Source organism: Tamandua tetradactyla, chromosome 2 (genome assembly GCF_023851605.1).
Source record: "Tamandua tetradactyla isolate mTamTet1 chromosome 2, mTamTet1.pri, whole genome shotgun sequence".
NCBI lineage: Eukaryota > Metazoa > Chordata > Mammalia > Pilosa > Myrmecophagidae > Tamandua > Tamandua tetradactyla.
In genome coordinates, this window is record NC_135328.1 from 222337709 (window position 1) to 222351149 (window position 13441).

Sequence of the window (13441 nt, forward strand, 5' to 3'; positions counted from 1 at the left end):
GGGAGCACGGGGTGCAGGCCGGCAGGCAGGGGTACAGCCGCCAGGGAGCACGGGGTGCAGGCTGGCAGGGAGGGCTGTGGCTGCCGGGGAGCACAGGGTGCGGGCCAGCAGGCAGGGGTACAGTCACCAGGGAGCACGGGGTGCAGGCCTGCAGGCAGGGGTACAGTCACCAGGGAGCACGGGGTGCAGGCCTGCAGGCAGGGGTACAGTCACCAGGGAGCACGGGGTGCAGGCCTGCAGGCAGGGGTACAGTCACCAGGGAGCACGGGGTGCAGGCCGGCAGGGAGGGCTGTGGCTGTCGGGGAGCACAGGGTGCGGGCCAGCAGGCAGGGGTACAGTCGCCAGGGAGCACGGGGTGCAGGCCGGCAGGGAGGGCTGTGGCTGTCGGGGAGCACGGGGTGCAGGCCTGCAGGCAGGGGTACAGTCACCAGGGAGCACGGGGTGCAGGCCGGCAGGGAGGGGTATGGGCTCCGGCTACAGGCTCTTGCATGCGGGGACCCGGGGGCAGAAGTGGGGGTGTGGGGTGCCCGGTAGTCCCGGCTGGGAGGAGCGCCACAAGGCCTCTTGTGAAAAACCATCCAGAGCCACGGCCCAGCTGGTGTGTTGGGTCCTGGGGGGGTTCAGGAAGTGTCCGCCCAAAAAGCTCCAGATCCTCTCCCAGACCTCTCGGGGGCTCCGCCTTGGAGCTCTCCCCCCACCGCCAACTTCACCCAGGCCAGGTCATGACCTTGCAACCTGGGCCTGGCAGGAAGGGGACAAGCTCTGGGATGCGCCCGATGCTGGGACACGGGTGGCTGGTGGATGGGGCCGAGGGCGGCGCACAAAGCGCCTTTCTCCTCCCGCCGCCCTTCGGGGACCGAGCGCCGCTTCCAAGCTTTCCCAGCCGCCCAGCGCCCTCCTGCAGGCTCGCTTTGTCCCCGGCTCCCTGCGGGGCCTCCTGCCCCTCCCCAGACCTGCTCCCCATAAACACCTCGGCCACAAGGCGGGCATCTCGGGTGCTGCCTCCCTCCCGTTGGCTCTCAGCACCCCCAAACCGCCCTCCCACACCCCGGGGCCGGCTCCGGGAGAAGCAAAGAGGACCCAGGCTCAGGCCTGCCCGGAATGGCCATGACAGGGCCACCCACAGAAAGGGACTCAGCCTTCTGTGCATCCTTATCTGTAAAGAGGTCATCGATGCCCACCTCGGGCTGCAGGGGGGACCCTCCAGGGTGGTTCCCAAAAGGCGGCTGGGGCGAGGCAGGTGTTGAATAAAAGCATCCATAGGCTGGAGGGGGAGCAGGGCGAGCCCCTACCCACAAGGAGGCCTTGGCTTGGGGACCTGTCCTTCTGCCTAGTGCCGTGATGCCCAGAGGACTGGTCAAGCGCTTATCATAGCTGTGGGGAAGTAATTTCTATTTCTTCAAATATTGCATTAAAAGACTGCTGATCTTGATAACGGAGCTTTCTACGCTTGAGCCTGGCTGGAGCCTCCTGCCTCCCTGCTCTGCTCACTCTGTTCCCTGCACTTGGCACACTGTTCCCGCTGTGCACCTCCCTCAGCAGAGCCGGCTGCACCGTCCTCCAAGGCCCCCTTCGGGCCCAGTACTCCCAGCGGGGGACGGCCACACTCAGCACCCCACGCCCTGCCCATGCACACCTGCGCACATGTGCATGCCCCCACCCCACACCCTTGTGTACACGCACACACCCCATGCACACATTCTCCTGCACACGTGTGCACACCCTGGCCACGGGCTCAGACACGCACAGCCTCTGTGTGCAGCACAGGGAGAGCACGTCTGAGGCTCACCACGCAGGCGTCCATGACCCACTGTTCACCAAGCCCCCAAGGGGCCACTAGAGGCCACCGTGTCCTCCCAGGGGCCCGGAGAGTGAGGCAGATCCGTGAATGAAAATCTACTTGACTTGCCGTGCCTTCCTCACAGCAGCCCCCACGCCAGCTTCTTCGTCCTCCCCAGCTGTCCTCCTTCTCTTCTCCCTCCTAAGTTCTTTCTGCCCTCGTTCCGAGTGACCCCATCTCTCTGCGCTCGCCTCCCCAACCTAGGTCCCCAAGCGCCGTCTCTCTTCCTGGGGATGAAGGAACAGCATGAGGAAAGGGGCTCCGCCCAGGACCTCCGTCTGCGCCTGGAAGGAGAGTCCCCTGGGGCCACAGCGGGGTTGGGGAGGTGCCGGGGGGTCTCTAAAGACAGGGTTTGCTCATCCCTGGGTGCTCTGAGCTGAGCTGTGTCCCCAAAAATGACGTTCCCCAGTCTCACCCCAGCTCTGTGAATGGGACCTTATTTGTCCCAAAGACAGGGTCTTTGGAGAAGGGGTTAGTCCAGACGAAGCCAAACGGGGCAGGGGTGGGTCCTGGCCTGATATGACTGGGAGGAGATGTGGACACAGGGGCAGACAGACAGGCGGACAGCAGAGGGACGGAGGCTGTGTGGAGACAGAGCGGGCTGGGCCCTGCAGCCTCCAGAGCTGCCCGACGGTTCCACTCTCTGGCTGGAAGCCACCCAGTCAGGGTGCTTTGCCGCCCGGGGACCCTGAGGCACTGGGCGCCACCGTCCCCCCGAGGGCCGCACACCGGGGCTCCACCGCGGCAGCCCAGAGTCCAGCCGCAGCAGGCAAAAGTCCCAGGTGGGCAGGAAGCCGGCCAGAGGGGAACTGGGGGCCTGTGGGGGGCTGTGGGCGGGGCCTGTGGGCGGGGGCGCGGTGCAGCTGGGAGCACCCTGGGTGATAAGGGCTCACCGGGCACCCACCCTGTGCCAGCCACTGCCCTAAGAGGTTTGGGGTGCAAGTCGTCTCCCTGAAAAATGTCAAAGCCCACGAGGGCGTGGGGAACCCGGAGCACCCCCAGGCCAGGGTGCGGGAGGGGCAGCCGTGGTGGGAAAGGGTCAGCCCTGGAGCCCCCGCCCGGCCCGCAAGCCCAGCCCCGGCAGGCACCCCAAAGGATCAAAAGTGGGGCGCGGGTCCGGTACTGCGTGCTGGCGGCAGCCTTATTCACGATGGGTGGGGGATGGGAAGAGCCCAGGGGTTCATGGACAGACGAATGGAGGGCGGACGTGAGGACGACCGCTCAGGGGGAATTGTCCTGTCGTAGAAAGGAACCAAGTTGTGACAGCGTCAGGCTGCGCACAGGACGCCAGCCAGGGAAGGTCCCGCCTCGCCGGGTTCCGCTTCCAGGAAACGTCGGCAGCAGGCACGTCTGACGGCAGCAGGGCAGGGCCGGGGCTGCTGGGTGCCGGGGCGGCTGCCCGAGTGCCGGGGTGTCCCAGAACCAGCGGTGACGGGGGCCCAGCCTTGTCGATACACTAAAACCACTCAATTGTATGCCTTAAATGGGCAAATGCTATGGTCTGTGGATCATGGCTCATTAACAAATGAAATTTAATAAAACAAAATATAAATTAAAAATAAAGAAGGAAAGAACACCAAGCAAAAAAATAAAATAATAAAATAAATTAAACGATGCCTGGTTTGGGAGAAACAAAACTTCGCCAACAGCAGGAGCGCCATTCCTGCCGGCAGAGGCCAGCGCAGCCCAGACTCTGGTGCCCCCAGATCCTGGGGAGGCAGGCGGGAGCCGCCCACGGGCTGTCCTGACACCAGCGGGCGTGTGTTCAGGCCCCAGGGGGCAGTGGCATTGACTCGGGGCCTGGGGACGTTGCTTCAGGGCAGGACGTGGTCAAGAAGGTCAAGGATGGGCTCCCTGGAGCCGGGGGTGAGAGGGGCAGGTGTGGTGCGTGGCTTCTCCAAGGGGAGCCCAGGGCCCCCGAGTCATGCCCCTCTCACTCCCGAAGTGTCCCAGCTGGGGCAGCTTCTGAAGAGGAGCCGCCACCGGGCACGGACCCACGCGCCAGGGCCTCGGGCGCCGGGGGCGGGAGGCGGGACGGGGCCTTTCGAAGGGAGATGGGCTTTTCCCAAATCACAGACCACCTCTCCTTCCCCACCCGGGCGACCCCCGCAGCCCCCCACCCACCTTTCGAGGGACCCCACATTGTCTGTAAACCACAGTCCCCAAGCACCCCTGCCAGAAGGCTGGGAAAGTGGGGTGCTGCCAGCAGAGAGAGGATGTCAGGGGACATACACACCGGCCCCCGGCCTCTGCGCAGCCCCCTCCCCAGCGCCCAGCCCAGCAGGGACAGCATTCAGGATAATCAGGAGGGGCTGGCTTCCGTCTCCCTAAGGCGGTGCGCTCCAGCCTCGCCAGCTCTATTAGGGAGTGTATGTTTTATTAATATTGGATATTAAAGTTTAATACTGTGATTACAGGGGAAAAATGGGACTTCACATTTGAGGAGTATTAGGGGATTCCGAAGAGCGCCTGCGGGGAAGAGGACATTTGTCACGGCCGGGCAGGATGGTCTGCCCCCATCCATCACGGCGCAGGACGAGCCCCTGCACAGCCGCCTCAGCCATGCACCCTCACTGCCCCTGTGGCACCGCCGCCCTGCCATGCCAGCCTCCACCCCTGGGGGCTGGGCTGGGGCAGGGGCGTGGGGGCAGCCAAGCTGGGCACCTCTCTCACCTCAGGCTGGCCCTGGTCACCCCCAGAGGTGAAGGCAAAGGTCAGAGCTTGGCGTCCTTCTCCTGAAGGGAACCCCCCGTGGCATCACCCCCCTGGGTGGCCAAGGGGCCAACCTAACCCTTCTCGCACCACTCAGGGGTGAGAGCTCAGGGCGGGGCCACAACACCCCCCTTGGCAGCGGGCCCAGGAGTGGGGAGCTGGGGGCACCACAAGCTGTGGCCACCCCCACCCAGGCCCCACGGCTCCCAGCTGACACCTGCCAGCCATGTGCACCCTGTGCCCTCCCACACCTGGCAGTGCCACAAGCGTCCCCACCTGGCAGACACCGGCCTGTGCAGGGCCTGCCCCTCCCCTTGGCACTGAGCTCCCCCTGGCCTCAGGCCCCTCCCTCACCCATCCCCACACATCAAGTTCCCCTTTGCACATACAGCTGATTGGTACCAGCTCCAAGATTAAGAAAATCCATCAATTTTGGGGAAAGCAAAAAATATTTGCTGTTAACAATGTAAAGTACTGGGGACCAAGTGGCCTGGGAGGGGAACCCCACAGTACCCTCATTCAGTGCCTCAAAGATGAGGGCCTCAGAGGTCATTCCATCCAGGCGGCAGGTACCTGGTGTCCTTTCCTCCTATTCCTGCCTGCACCTGTGGCAGACATCACCAACTGATCCCAGACCCTACATCCAGGCAGACATCATCCACAGATCGCAGAGCTTCAATCCATGGCAGATGTCACCAACCAATCCAGGAGCGCATACACCATGGCAGACATCACCAACTGATTCTGGGGCCCATACCTGGTAGACATCACGAATCAATCACCTCACTTCTGCCCCCAGAAGCTGCAAGAACTGTCCCCACTATGGCCAGGCTGCGGGCCGGTGGGCCTGGTGGGCACGCAGCTCAGCCAGATTCTGCCTCTGCGGGTTGGAAACTGAAGATCCTGGAGTGCTGCCTGCGGTTTCTCAGAGCAGGGTGCAGATTCCACAGCAGCCGTTCCAGGCCGTGTTCACAGCAACCATTACCAGGCCCCAGGTCAGGCCAGGGTCAGCCGCGATGGCCGTGCGTGAGGGGCCTGCCTGCCAGGAAGGGACCCATGCCAGCCCGTGCCGGAGCCAGGCGGGCGAGGACACTCCAGCTGCAGGGCGGGTCCCCCAGATCTCTTGGGTCCCAGGGCCCATGGGGAAGCAAGGACAAATGCCCGAGCCGGGACGGCCGTGCCAGGCCCCTGGAGCTCCATGGATAGGGATTTTCTCTGAGGCCACCAGGCTCTCCAGGAAGTCAATACTGTGGGAAAGAACAAGAGCCCCGAGTGGAAAAGACCTTCCCGACGAAGCGGCCCGCAGGGCCTGGGGTCCTGCCCCACTCGGGCCTGTCCACTTGGAGCCCCCAGCCCACCCAGCCCACCTGGCAGAGCTGGAGAGGGCCCTGGACAGACCAGACCCCAAGGCCAGGGCAAAGACGGGACAGGTGGAAGGGGAGCCGGGGTGCCCAAAGGGGAGCTCTGAGCCCAAGCAGGGACACCTAACCGGAAATCCTAGAGAAGCAAGCGTAAAGCCCTGGGGTGGGGGGTACCCGTGTGTCCTGGGTGCTCGAGCAGCCCCGATTCAAGCAGCATGCGGCAGGAGGCATCCCGGCTCTGCGGTCAGACGGGAGGTGGACAGGCCTGGGCATTGCTCTGGCACCCCTCACCTAGAAAGGTGGCACCCCAGGCAGCCCCTGGCTGGAGAGAGGAGGGCTGGCGTTACTTGTGCTTGGCAGTGGAATGCAGAGGCCGCCGTCCCCTCTGACCTGTGCACTTTCACTCCTGTTTGGTGGCCGGAGGGAAGAGGGGACCAGCAGGTAGCTGAGGTGCCACCCCACACAGGGGTGGGAGCGAGGCTGGCATTCCACCGGAGACCCTGTCGCAATGCTGAATTTTGTATTACGTTAAGAAAAAAACAATTCGATTAAAAATAAATAGCCTTATGCCTGTCCAAGCACATATATCTGCCGCTCGAGCAAACGGTAGATTTGCTGTCAAAACTGCCCGGGGCGGCTGGGGCATCTGCGTGACGGAGAAACCAGAGTCTCCTGCCCTGGGCGGAATCTCCTTCTGCATCTGATGCATGAGGAAGTCGCTGGAATTTCAAAGACGACCTGCCCTGCACAGTACAGGAGCCACTGCTTACATTTCAATGAATTAAAATTAAATAAGGCACATCGGGTCCCTCGGTCGTACCCGCCACATTTAGACTGCTCAGAGGCCACACGCGGCCAGTGCTGGCCGTGTCGGGCAGAGCAGACACCGAGCACTTCCAATCCCGGCGGAAAGTTCTGTTGGGCGGCACTGGGGGCTCCAGGAACAAAGGCAGGCTCTACAGCAGCCCCTAGCCCAGCCACCCGGGCGCTGCTGGTACCAAATCGGGACTCAGTAAAATTTGTGGGTTTGACTCCGTCTTCATAAGCCTCGGCTCTGTGTTCAACTTCATGGAAGGGGCGGGACGGGCGTGGCTGAGCCTCAGAGGCCCTGGGAGAACCACACGGGCCCAGCTCCCACTCCTGCCTGTGGCTTGGTGCCCGGGCCAGCAAGGCCCACTGATCCACCCAGAGCCGGGCGTGGAGGAGCAGCTGGTCAGGGAGGGCTGCCTGGAAGAAGTGGCACCCCAGCCACTTGGAGGGTAGTTGATGAGAGGGGACCCTTCGAGGTGAGTCAGAGCCCCCGGGGAACACCCCTACAAGCTGTCTTGGGGGCTGCCAGCCTCTGGGTGATTCAGACAAGCAGATATCTTGGGGTGGGGGACCCCCAGACCCCACGGAAGCAGGAGAGGGGCACAGAGCAAACATGGAGGGCTGTGCTTCGTGGGTCGTGGGCAGGGCCGGGGAGGGGAGCTGTGTCCCCCAGAGCCCGGGGTCTCTGTCCTGCTGCTGCTGCATTTCCTTGTCCACTGGGGGCCCCCAGGCGGCGTCCGCGGCCCGAGCTCCCCCTCGCACCCGTGCCTGGTGGCCATGACTTCAAGCTCGAAGGGGGAAGTAATGCACCAAAGGAAAGTCCTTTCCTTGTGTTGTGTTTTTTATTTAATTTTCCAACGAACACACTCTTTTATCATCCAAAACCGTGAAAGTAAATTAAGAAGAAATGGGTTTCTTTCAATTAGGCTCAGCGTTGCTTTGAGTAACTGCCTATAATTCTATTTAATGAAAAAATAAAATCATTATTCCACTTTTCCCCAGCCCTGTCACAGACCCACAGACGGCCTCCATTAGCGTGCGCCGTAGATATATTTAATTAGAAAAATATTTTGTTTTCTCTGATTTTTGGGGGGGTAGAGTGGGGGGTGAAGAAAGAAAGAAAGAAAAAAACCTCCAGGCACAAAATTAATCAAATTCTGTTACCTGGTAGTTAGCGGTTTCTAAACTCGGCATCCCTCCATCCGTCCGGTGTCCCTGCGTTTAGATTTCGCCCCAAATTTGGATCACCCCCCCACAGCCGCCGCCCCCCAGGCCGCGCCCAGCAAACCCAGATGCCAGGACCCTGGCCGCCGGGCTGGGACCCCCACCGCGGGCACACCGGGGAAAGGGGCCAGATTCTCCCGCCGCCAGGAAAACGCCAGTGCTGCGGGCGGGAGCTCCGGTCTGCGGGGGACGCACGTGCTGCTCGTTAGACGCCCTCCGAGGCCCCACCTGGCCCCCACGGACCCCAGGGGAAGGGGCTGAGCCGGGATGGGGGCCCAAGACGGCCTCGGGGAGCACCGCTCCCTGCGGGGGACACGTCCCCTGCGCCCCCCACCCAGGGCCAGGCTTGGGGACCCGCAGGGAGGCCTGGGTGGCAGCACCGCCAGGTGCAACTCTGCACGTTCAGTTCCCGGCTCTGAGCCCCGCTGGGTGCTGCGTGGGGTGCTCCGGGGGGGCACAGCACGGACCCCCAGAGGGCTCGGGGCGCTGCCGGAGATGAGATGTCGCCGGGGTCCGAGGTAAGGGCAGCAGAGCCCGGGCTCTCCCCTCCTTCCTGCCTGGGCAGCAGCTGGAAGAACTCCAGTCAGACTGAAGGGAGAACTTCCACGGGGCAAGGCTGAGGCCCAGTTCCCCAGCAGGTGTGAGGAGGGAGCCTTCCCGGGGAGCTTCCCTTCCTTTGTCCTCAGTTTTCTGTTTCCTTCGGGTCCTGGGGAATCTCCAGTGAGAGAAGGAAGTGGCTGCTCTCTTCTCCTTCTCCCAGAGGAATGGAACCCGCCAGGGAGAGGCGGGGAGGCCCCAGGGTGTTCCTTGGACGTCACCACTGTGCGGTCGTCCCCGACAGAAGCCAGCGTGGGGTCCTGAGGCCGGCAGACCACAGGACGTCCAGCCAGATTTGAATTTCTGATCAACAAAGAGCTTCTTTAGACAACTATATCCCAAGTAGCCCATGGGACGCACTCACACGAAAGAGGCTCTCCTCGTTTACCCGAAACCCTCTTATGTCTCTGCACACGCCAGTCACCCCGGCTGCGATCGTGGCTCCCGCAGGGCCCCTGCCGTGCCCCCCCCGCCCCGAGGAGGCCGGGGCAGCCCCCAGAGCAGGCCGCAGCCCCCACGGCCCACAACATAGACACCACAGGTGCGCCATTGCCAGTCGCGAACTCGGGTGTCACCTGCTCCCCAGAGGGGCCGTGGCAGGAACTGGGGCTTTCATGTCGCTTTGCCTGATGGAGCTGAGCACGCGGTGGACGGCGTAGGGGTGCGGGGGTGGGGGATGCACGTGCCTCCCGGGGACCCGAGGAGAACCACCTGTCTGCGATGAGAGAAAGTCTGACGCCTCTGCCAGGGCTCCCTCTGCACCCTTGGGGGCCAGGCTCGCGTCCCAGCCCTGAGCGAGCCTGGGCGCTGGCCGTGGGGGCTCTGGGGCCCACATAGCTGCGCGGTCCTGGGGGCAGCTCGTGGGAGGGAACCTGACAGGCCCCAGGAGAGCTGGAGCCTCTGCCCACCCTGCCAGGACCCAGGAGGCAGGGCCCCTCACACGTGGCCACGCTTTGCCCCCAGGGACCCCCAAGCACGCGGGAGGGCTGGGGAGTGGGGCTTCTGTGCACTCACCCCTTCAGGGAGCCGGCTCAGCAGCACAAGGGCGGGACCAGGCTGCCAGCTGTCCTGCCCCATGTCTGAAGCTGGACCACCCTGTAGGGTGGGCCCTGCACCCCTGGAGCCCCGCAGGGTGGTTCCTGCACCCCTGGAGCCCCACAGCGTGAGCCCTCCACCCCTGGAGCCCCGCAGGGTGGTTCCTGCACCCCTGGAGCCCCGCAGGTTGAGCCCTGCATCCCTGGAGCCCCGCAGGGTGGTTCCTGCACCCCTGGAGCCCCGCAGCGTGAGCCCCGCACCCCTGGAGCCCCGCAGGGTGGACCCCGCACCCCTGGAGCCCCGCAGGGTGAATCCTGCACCCCTGGAGCCCCGCAGGGTAGGCCCTCCACCCCTGGAGCCCCGCAGGGTGAATCCTGCACCCCGGAACCCCAAAGGGTGGGGTCCCCAGGCAAGGCTCTTTGCACATGACCACTGTGCCGCACCCCCACACCACTGGGGTACCTCTCCCTCTTGCAGGGGAACCCCCGGGGTAGGTCAGCTGCCTTAGGGCTGAGGGTCCCACTGTACGGGAGCGAGTGCCTTCTGGGCAGGGGGCCAGGCAGGAGCCAGAGAGGGTCCCAGGGCCGCGTCCCCATGTAGGGTGTGGCAGGGAGTGTGCAGCCCCCACTTCCTCACCCAAGGCCTGGGGTGCACGTCCACGCCCCGGGTGGTGGCCCTCCACGGTCCTGAATCCTCCTCTCTCCGGCCACCACGGCAAGGCTGGGACCTCCGCGAGAGAGCCCTGGGAAGTCCCCATTTAAGATGACGACCAACAGCCCCATGGCAAAGAGTCAGGCCCAGCCAAGTTCAGGAGCCGCCCGGGCGTCCCCCAAGCCCGGCCCCTGCACCGGGGTCCCCTGGAGCCGCAAGCTCTCAGCCCCCCAGAGGGCAGTCCCCAGAGGCCAGAGGGGGTCAGGTGACCTGTCAGCACCCCGGGCCAGGACAGACACACCTGTGCGGAACTGCTGGGGCCTGGCAGGGAGACCACAGCACACGATCCCCAGAGGGGGCCTCTCGTGCCTGCACCTACCACGCCTGCCCCTCGCCTTAACCTGCAGCCCCTTCCACAGAGCAGAGCGCCCGCAGGGTACTGCGCCCTGGGTGGGCCCCGCCCCTCGCCCCTCGCCCCTCGCCAGGTGGCCGCTCACCTCTGGCCCCTCCCGGGGACAGACTGTGGCCGCCCGCTCCAGACCGTGGCCGCCCGCTCCAGACCGGCTCCCGTCCCGCCCCCGGGCAGCTTCTCGCGCGGGGGGCGCGGGGTGTGTCCCGCGTGCGCCTTGGACTCGAGAGCGCAGGGTCTGCTACGTGACGGCCGCTCTGCAGTCGTACGCGGCTCTCAGCCATTCTCCGAAGAGGCCGCGGCATCCCGCTGGCTGGGGCCTTCCAGGGCAGCGGCCGCCCGAGACCTCCGCCCCTGCCTAACCCACCCTCCTGGGCGGCCTGTTTCAGCCCGCGTGACACGGGGCCCGGGCAGGGACCCCAGAGGATGGCTTGGCCCCACGGGGTCCCTTCTTTCTACAACTGCTCCCCACCGCCCCCCACGACCCCCACAACCCCCACGACCCCCACCACCCTGAGCAGGAGATGCGGCTGTGGGAAGGTCCCGGCTGGGGATGGAGCGCGGCCGCCCTCTGCTGGCAACCACATGCAATGACATGGGAGGAGATGCGTAGCTGCCAGGGGGTTCGGACCCTGGACCACCGACTTTGCCCTCAGTCCATGGCCAGCCTGCCCCACCCTGGGGCTGGGTACACGTCTGCCCCACGTGGTCACTTCTCTCCCTGGACATGATCAAGGTCATTTCACCCACTGCCCATATGGCCTGGGGGCAGCCCTAGCTGAGGTCACTGTGCAGGGAGGGCAGCAAGGAGGCATTGACATCATGTGGGACCTTGGCTGGGGGGCCTGGACGCTGCCCTCTGCACCCACACAGGGCCTCCTTCTGCTCAAACCCCCCAGGCCTGGGCTGCCAACCCTCTAGCACCACCAGCCCAGCTGCGGGGCCTCCTGCAGGCACCTGGCTGCACCCCCTCCCTGAGACCCCCTCCCCACCCACCGCCCACTTTTCAACCAGTCCTCTCAGACGAGGTTCCTCTGCAGGCCAATGGGCTTGGCTCAAGGCCAAATCCATCACCCAGCAGCTGCCCCTCACCCCCACCTCTACTACCCCCACCCCAGCCCAACCCCCTCCCCACCACCCCCACCCCCACCCCCACACTCCCAGACTTCTTTCTCCCACCAGACCCCACCCCTCCCTCCGGCTTCTGGTCCCACCCCAACACCACCTGCAGCTGCCGCCACCCAGTCGCAGTATCCACAGCCTGACCTGCAGAGGGGCCGTTTCCCTCTGTGCCCCGTCTCAGGCTCACCCCAGCTCCCAGAAAGGAGCTGGCAGTCCCGGGGGTCTCGGCGGTCCCAGCGAGAGCCAACAACACCTGACCCAAGGCTGGGCTGTCTCTGCCAGCTGGGAGTCCCCAGGAGGGCTCTGTCAGCTGCAGCCTGGCAGAACAGCACGTGCCACCCTCACCCCACGCTGGACTTGCGGGCATGTTTTGCTGGCCCCCTGACCCCTGATATCCTGGGTCTGTGGCCCCCTGGAAACCCCAGACCCTGGCACCCTAGACACTGGATCCCTGGTCCGGTGTTTCCATCCCATCTGTGGTCCAAGCACAGCCAGATGAGGAAGGACAGTGCCCGCCACTGCCCGCTGCCCGCTGTCCTACCAGAGAGCCCCCGCCTTGCTGCCCCTCATGCCTCCCCACTGCCCGCTGGTCTGGTGTGGCTGCCGCAGGAGGGGAGCCGCGGCCCGGAGGTGCAGGGGTCACAGGGCTGGTGCAGCAAATGCGCGAAGGGGGCTCATCCTGAACAGAGACGTGAGCTTGTGGTGACAGGGAGCAGGCTGGACCCCCCAGGCTTTGCAGAGTGTCCCGAGGAGGCAGCCGGGCTGTGGCCCCAGACCTGCCAGGTCCCCCAGGCCCGAGAGCGGGGTCAGGAGCAGCTCAGGACAAGCGTGCAGTGCACAGGCGACTCCACACCTCCCACACCCCTCCACACCCTGCTCCAGAGGGGCCGACGCAGCTCCCTCAACCCACAGAGGAGAGCCGTCAGGGACCCCCTTTAATTCCAGACTGACCAATGGGACACATGGGGGCGATGGCGAGTTCAGAGTCCAGCCCCAAGTGGCCCCATGTTTCTCTCTCTGTGAACCTGCTTCAACCCCAAGAATGAGCCGGCCTGCTGGACCAAGGCCAGGGGAGACGAGCGGAGACTGAGGCCGGGGGAGCGGAGCTGTCCCAACCTCCCCCCAGCCCCCCTGCACGTGAAGAGCCCACGCCCCCACTGCCGCCACTGCCACCACACATCCGCCGCTGGCCAAGGACACCAGAGCAAACCATCGCGGCGGTCGGTGTGGCAGCCGTCCCACCCTGGTGCAGCCCAGGCCCGCTGGGGCCTCGGGAAGGCCCGAGTCCGACAGGTGTATTCGGAGCCAAAAGAACCGCCCTGCTCTTTTCCAAGTGCTGAGAGCCAGAAGGAGCTTTTCTTGTATTCTGTGGTGTTTGCAAATACCTTATTTTGGATAATAGCATGTGTTTGGTGTAAAATTTATGACATAAATTTACACGTTTGTTTCATGTGTATAACATAGGTAAGCATTTTTATATTTCAAGTGTGGCAACTATTTAGTTTCTTTGGACTGTAAAATAAGATTTGGGAACATTTTAAAGATTATCGCGGCCACTCTTGTCACAGTCCGGAACCTGCTCATGAAGGAGGGCACATCGCCGGCTGCCGGGCCCCAGCTTCTGCCCTGCCCCCCACCCCCAGCAGCCCAGACGCCCACCTGGGCCTGGCTTAGGCGCTC